We start from the raw sequence: 8,158 nt of genomic DNA on the forward strand, positions 1-8,158 counted from the left end.
TTTCGGACTTGGCATCATACTGTAGTTCTTAAAAAGGAGGAACTTTGCCCTCGAAGGAATATTTGACAGTATCTAGAGACCCTTTTGGTTGTTACTACAAAGGGGCTGCTGTTGTCATCCAGTGAGTAGAGATCAAGATGATGTTCAACATCTTGCGATGCACAGTATAGTCTCCTAGCACAAAGAATTATCAAGTCCAAATGCCAGTATTGGTGTGGTCGAGGAATCCCATCTAGAAATATGCCCCCCCCCCAATTTTTATTGAAAATTTTTATATCTGTCTAGAACTAGAAATGTATATTTCAATTAATAAATTCTACTTCAAGAAATGTATTTATTTTTAAATAATTTTGCAATAGTGTGTCTCATGTGATTACTTCAGCCATTATTTAGCACATTAAGGTACCAAATGATCATTATAGCAAAATCACATCACAGAGATTTAAATTCAATTCTGAGTATTTATGAAAAAACAAGAAAACTGATTAGTCCTTTGCTCTTAACATTTCTCAAATATTGTCAGCTATGATCCAGAGAACAATATTCCTTATCAATTATACTTTGAAAATATTATCATAAAGAAATATTTTCTGAGACTTAGTCAGAGGCTTCAGGACTCTGGTTAAGCCAGGGACATTCTCTTGTTAAGAATATGAAAGTCAGCACTTTAGCTGTGTCATACTAACTGGCTAAAGGTAGTAGAAGGCAAGATTTAGTAGGGACTAAAAAGTAATTGCCAAACTTAGAAGATAACCAAGTTTATCTTCCCAGTTGTTAAAGGAAGAAAGGCTAATTTCTCCCTTGATTTCATATTAGCATTAGACAATTTTAATTGGCTGGTGTCTCAATGTTTTTTTTTCATTTAACATTTCACACTTTATTTTCCAATTTCTTTTATTACATTTATATTTTTTATTTAGAAAAGCACAACATCCTTTGTCAGTAGTGTGTTAAAAAAAAAAAAAAGGTTGAGTTCTCAAAGAAGAGGAATAAATAATAGAGGGCATAGAGTAAAATTGATGGTCTGTTTTCCACTTTCTTTTCTGTGGAAACCTGCCCTGGTCAGCACACAGAACAGATTGATCCATACATCTGATTATCATCTGGACAGACAGAAGTTGTATGTGATGTGAGAGGGGCCAAAGATGAGTTTTACATTGGTGAGCAAGTAGGTGGAGTGATTGGCATACTGTCTCCCCTCACGGCAAATACTTCACATAATGTGCCAGACAGTCTCGCCATTCTATGTCCTCATCTAACTATGTTCACAGATGTTAACCACCCCCCCCCAAAATTTAGTAGACAATGTTTTTTAATATTCTAAAATAATGAGTAGAGCCTGTGATAATAATGCTCCCCAAAAGGTGTTAGAAAATTAATATTTATAAAATTATCTACACTTCAGAGAGAAAGGAGGGAAGGGTCAGATTGATTAATAAATTATCGGAGCCCTTACTCTGTCATATAGCACCATCAACATTTAATTCTTGCTCTGTCTCCTATGAAGGCTTGAGACTATTCCATTATGCTACCTTTAATCCTTGTGGGGTCTTCATTCCCAATACAATGCCACATCTCACTTCATTTCAATACCCTCTTCTTTTTGTTTATCACATCTTACCATTTTAACTGAAGCTGTATTGAAGGCTAGAGTACAGTTCAGCTCAGACTGATTTCTCCTTGTCTGAACTATCCAAGAACATTGGTTTGAATCATTCACACCTTTAAAAATTTAAACAAACTATATAGTTTTATTTTTTACTAGATTGCATATTCCTTAGCATGAACTACACTTTATACCATGTAATGTTCAAATGCTTTATTTCTAATATTAAAGATACTCTGCAGGATAGTCCTATACATGTTCCACCATGGTTGTTGTGTGGACTAATTGAGACGAATATACGTGAATGTACCTCAATTGATGCTTGTCAGAACAGTGCATAAGAACACAATAAATATTCATGTGCATAAATATGTAAGACAGATGGAAGAGTGAGAGCAAGAGGAAAACAGAGTGGGGCAGGATGGAGAGCTGGAGAGGTAGAGATAGAGATGATGGGAGAGGGAGGGAGAAGGAGAGGGGCAGCGTAGATTCCAGCAATTACTCTTGCATGTGTTTGGCAAAATAACACATTATTTCAGAATGACACATCTCATGAACTATCTGTACCCAGACTGGTTGCCAAGAAAATACTTGTACTATTTGTAAATTAGAGTTATACAATACTAATTATATCTAATTTTTATACTCACATTTTAGTTGCTTGAAAATTTCTAAGGTATTCTTGCTGCCTACCCATATCTTTTATCCATCTTTTTTTGAATCTCCATATTAATATTTAAAATGACTGTGTTTGTAAGAGAGGGAGCTTCACTACAGTCTTTGTACATTTTCTTCAGCCATGAATATTAGTTAACATCAATAAGTGTGCTCATTTCATGTTTTCTGCTGCAGTGGCACTTGGTAAAATTTAACTATTGTGTAAAAGTAGTTATAAGGACATGTGAATACATCAAGCATATTTTTTCAACACGTGTTCAAGATTAGAAGGATACTCTGGCAATCTGAAATGCTGAGGATCCATGGAAAAGTCACATGATGATGGCTCAATGCTTTAGGAAATATTAGGCTATATTTTTAAAGGTATATATGGTGCCATATTCACTTTTGAGTCTTCTGTTGAATCCAGATCTGGGACATATATAAATTCTCAATAAACATTTACTAAATTGAGTGGAAGTTGAGCATTAATTCTTACTGTAACTAGAAAATATTACCCTAAGAAATTGTTTCCACTAGATGACTGATCCAAGTCAGAAATATTGAGCCTGGTTTAATCTGGATGTATCGCTGGGCATAAAAACCAAATAATGATTTTTGTCTGTATGGTTGAGGGAGGAAGGTTGCGGAAAAGTAAAGATGGACATATCAAAGTTTCCAATGAACTTCTACCTCCCCCTCTACCCTTCAATCCAGAGAGTGTTTAAATTGCAAATACTTGGTATTTAGGCCAAAAACACCATTAAAATACTGTTACAGAGACAAAGAACCTGAGCAGATAGCTAAGTACCCCTCTTACACATTGGCTAGTGTAGCCTCATTGCATTAATGCAGATAGGTTTGTAATTTGTGTAATAGAATTCTGAAATATTATTAAGTTTAAATGTTATGGTTATATTTGTTATAGAGTAAGTGGAAAAATATTAAGATCTTATTTTAATTAATCCTCTATTAAGAAGGCAAACATGATTTTTGAACTTATGTCAATTATCCATTGTTGCATAACTAACCTCAAAAGTTAGTGATTGACTGAGCTCAGAAGGGTATTGTATGAGTCTCTTATTACAGTTTCAGGCAGGTGGCAGCTGAGACAAAAGTCATCTGGAGGCTCCATTGGACATAGGACAGTTCGGTCTCTCTCCCTTTATATGTAGCATTATAGTCTCTCCACATCATTCCTTTATGGTAGCTGAACTATTTACATGACACCTTAGAAATCCCAAGAATACAAAATTGAAACTTCTAGCCTTCTTAAGATTTAGAAGCAAAACTGACAGTGTCCCATCACAACCTTCTATTCATTAAAGCAAGTCACAGGATCATCTAACAATCCTTGTTGGGGAGGACTACACAGTGGGATGAATGCCAGCAGTGATGGTTCATTGGGGGCCTTGTTTGGAAACTAGCTACCACAAGAATCATTCAAGACTCCTTTAATTGAGTAGCTCCAAGAGGCAAAAGGAAATATGTTGAAAGGAGGAAAAGAAGCAGCATATGGTTTAAACAGTGAGAAAATTAGCTACACATATGTGTCTACATTCCCCATGCAAAATCTATTCCCCTTACAGTTCACTGTATTCATATTTTTATGAAATATCATATGTTCTATGTCAAAGCAATTTTTTCCATTGAATTCTCCCTGGTAATTGTTTTCATGGAGATAATGCTGTCTAATATATTCTCTTTTTCTGAGTCCTGAAACAAATGTGAAAAGATAACACTGAAACCACCTGCTCTATATGGTGTAACTATTGACCCTAAAATACATGAAAGTTATGTTGAGGGCATTTATTACTGTAAGGACTCCACCAAAGAAAAGTCACATTTGTAGCCTAAATTCAAAAGGTAGCACCCAGATAGTGTTGATTTTCATAGATATGCAAAGAACATGTTTAAGTTTTTCTTCTATGACAGAGTAGATAGCACTTTCAAAAGGGAATTGAAATATTGAGAAGCAAAATGAAGCCATGCATGAAGCACTCATGATACATGAGGTACAAAGGGAATGTATGGACTTGATAAAGGTTAAGGGAAACCACCCAAAACTACAGAAAGTCGATATCCCACTTCCTGTCTGTCTGTTGGGAATTTATTATTTTTAAAATTATTTTAAGAGCATTGTTTCTACACTAGGAGAGCAGGAGGGAGAGCAGTAGAGTTGGCAATTAAATAAATATTGACACTGATGATGGAAACTTGCAGTGTCTTTTAAGTGCTATTTCCTGCTTTGAGTGGGGTGTGTGTGTGTGTGTGTGTGTGTTTTGAAGAGTTGGAGTGTTTAGCTATTCTGAAAGTACACTAAGGTGGAAGGAGGTTGTGAGTTCTCCATTTAGATGGATATCCTCTCTGAATCTTCTACTTTTTAGTGCCATGCCTCTCCTTAACCTCTGCTGAAACAGGTCAGCTGTGCCTCTCTGATTTATTTTCCCTGGAAAATTTGTCTCTGGTCTTTTGGCTGAGGAGTGGGGAATGAGTTGGTGGGTGGGGAGAGGTAACAATAGTTGCATAGTTGCTTAAGGTAGAAAAACAGCAGACCAGAGTTTCCCACAGCCAACCTGACTTTTCCACTGTTCAGAACAAAAGCTTCAACTAATCTTTCTACTCTCAAACCCTTGTCCTACCGCTGCCCTCTGTGAGGCCGGCTGTGTTTAAAAGCTGAGCTTCTAAAGAGGTTTTGTGGGGCAAATTGACTTAATTCATAATGTTTTCCCCACTGCAGTCAATTAAAGTATACCTTCCTTTGCATTCTTAAGTCAGTTATTACTCTTCTACCTAAATAACTTCTTTCAAAAAAATATATATATACACATATATACATACACACATATATATGTGTGTACACATGTGATGTCACTGTTGCTATTGATGCCTAATGCCTTTTTAATTTATAAGTACCATTTCAGTGGGATTTTGTAAAGGGTAAATGACAAGTACTCATGCTCAAGTTAAAGTTTTAGCTGTTATTTTTATTTATTTATTTTTGCTATATGATCTTAAAATTGTTTTGTAAAGTTGAACAGTCAACTCTAGTAAACTAAAAATAAAAATCACAAGTTCTTTCCTGATTGAACATCGATTCAAACTTCTTTGGTAGATTTCTTCTAAAAGTGTTTCTAGTTATTTTTTTTTTCTCTATACAGTCTTTTATAAGGAATAAGTAGGTTATTAGAAAACATAATCCAATATTGATTACCCCCAAGTATTTTTGATTTAATAGGAAAAACTACCAAGAGCAACGTAAGAATTTTCTCATAATATTTTTGTCACTCACTATCTTTTAATTAAATGGAAAAGTGTGATGCTGACCCAGAAATCATGTTAGTAATGCTCTAAAGACCAGTACTCTAAATATACTACCAAATAATTGGTGCTGGGAGATTGTCTGATAATCCTTAGCCTCTGTCCTCTTAAATGTATTTCAAGTCTCAGTTTACATTGGTATTATTTGCCATGTTATATGACTTTAAATTATGTTATTTTTACTGATGATGGAAAATTTTGCTTTAGAAGTCATCATAAGAATAGCTAAAATAATTGTTTCATTATTGTGAGAAAAATTGCTAATAGCAATTATGAAAAAACAAAATTATTAGGGTAAATACTTCCTTATGTTAAAAATGAACATTACTAAATATTTTTATATAGTAGTTCAGTTTATTGATTCAATACGTAGCTGTACTAACAAAACAATATTGACAACAAAACTATTGTAAGATCTGTTCTTGGGTTTTTATGACAAAATAAGTGAAAATGCCATGGATACAGGTAATTAAGCTATTTCAGAACTTCCTTTTCATCCTGAGAAATTGTGAACTTGGCTCACATGTTCGCAGATTGCTCAGACAATTTAAAAAGTATAATTGCCTTTGTGCTAAGCAAGAACTTATAAATTTTTATAGAAAAAAATTATTTTGTTGTCTCTTCTCTAGGCTTTTAAATTAAAATCTGGTTGGAGTTAATTCCTTAGAAATAAATTATAAAGTATAAAATAGGAAGTCATCAATATTAGAACCAGAAATGATAATCATGTTAGAAGTTAAGAGATAGTATAGAGATAAGTGGCAAAAAATTCATCACACAAGAGTTACGCCCTGGTAAGAAAGGAAATAGAAGGATATAATTTACATACTATGCAATTCAGAATTTAAAGTGTACAAGGCAATATTTTTAGTAAATACACGAGATTATTCAATCATGACATTTCCATCTCTTCTAAAGAAATCCTGGACCACTTAACAGTCAATCTTCATTTCTGACCACAGCCCTAAGCAACCACTAAGGTACTTTCTGTCTCTATAATTTGCCTGTTCTGGCAAATTTCTAGGGACTTTGAGATGTTTGTTTGTTTGTTTGTTTGTTTGTTTTAATGTATTTTCACTGATTAAATTGTTATTTTGTGGGAAGAGTTCCTTGAGTTACTTACTCTGTCATTCTGTTAAGTCCTGTTCCCTCCAGTTGTTCTGACTCATTAAATATTTTAATTCAAACAATATTAAATTTAAACAAATTTTAATACAAATTTTGAATATGTGTTTTAGAAGAAATCAAAATAACTGTCCACTTCCGTTATAGACAGAAAAACGGCATCCCAAAGATGTTTATGCTGTAATCCCCAAAACTTGTGAGTTCTGTATCTTTCCTGGCAAAGGAGCATTAAGGTTACAGATGGGATGAAGGTTGCTAATCAGCTGACCTGAAAATAGAGAGATTAACCTTGCTTATCTAGGTAGATAATCATAGAGTCCTTAAATGTGGAAGAGGGAGACAAAAGAAAAGATCATGTCTGAGTAATGCAATATGAAGAAGACTTGACTGGCCATTGTAGGTTTTGAAGATGAAATGAGATCACAAGTTAAAGAATGGGGAGTAGCTCTAGAAACAACAAAAGGTAAAGAAATAGATTTTCTACTAGAGTTTCTAGAAAGGAATCAAGCCCCCTGACATCTCAGTTTTAGCACGATCAAACTTATTCTGAACTTCTGAAATCCATACCTGTATTACTCTGTGCTGCCAAATGTATGTTGTATGTCACAGCTGCAATGGGAATCTAATACATCTTCTATCTCCTTAAAACACTAAATCATTTTGAAATTAAAAAACAAAGTCAGAAATCACAAAAATCTTTGATTTAAGAGAAACTTCTGTTTAACAATATGATACCTGTAAGAGGGATTGAGTTTCAGAGTTGAACAAATCTTTTATTTTATAAATATAAATATAAATATGTACACACTCCCATTACATAGCCCCAAATTACAGCTAATTCCTCCAACTAAACTTTTTTTACATATAGACATCTGGGGAAAACAAAGATCTTAAACATCACATCACCTTGCTGAATTCTTGAAAGAAATATTTTCAGAGAACGCTGTCAGTGTGCTATAAACTAAAAATTACATGAGATGTCTAACATCAAATGAAAACAATAAAGTTGAACATGTAAGAGAGACAAGAAATAGTAGTAAGGAAGTCTAAATGAAAGGGAACATACAATCTATTTTAATCGTTGCACTTGAAACAGAATGTATGTGGAACCAGAAGCTGCTGATAAAAATATTTTCATTTAAAAAATAAATTATTATAAAGTTACTTCAGAATTATCACTATTTTTTAAACATGAAAATTTGGCACATTTGTAAGAAATCCAGAAATACAAATTTAAATTTCAAAGACAATTATGTTTCTTGTAATCTTTGTATTTGTCAAATACAGATTCTTCACAAATACATCAAATGTTAATGATTATCTCCAATGTGAGATGACTTTCTTGAATATAAACACGATATAACTCCATCAATTGGAACCACTGAGTTTAGCAAGGTGACTCGATCCTGAACATAGGTTCTGACTAGAATTAAGAACTTTGGTTCTGGG

The sequence above is a fragment of the Pteropus vampyrus genome, unplaced genomic scaffold, assembly GCF_000151845.1.
Source record: "Pteropus vampyrus isolate Shadow unplaced genomic scaffold, Pvam_2.0 Scaffold5, whole genome shotgun sequence".
Lineage (NCBI taxonomy): Eukaryota > Metazoa > Chordata > Mammalia > Chiroptera > Pteropodidae > Pteropus > Pteropus vampyrus.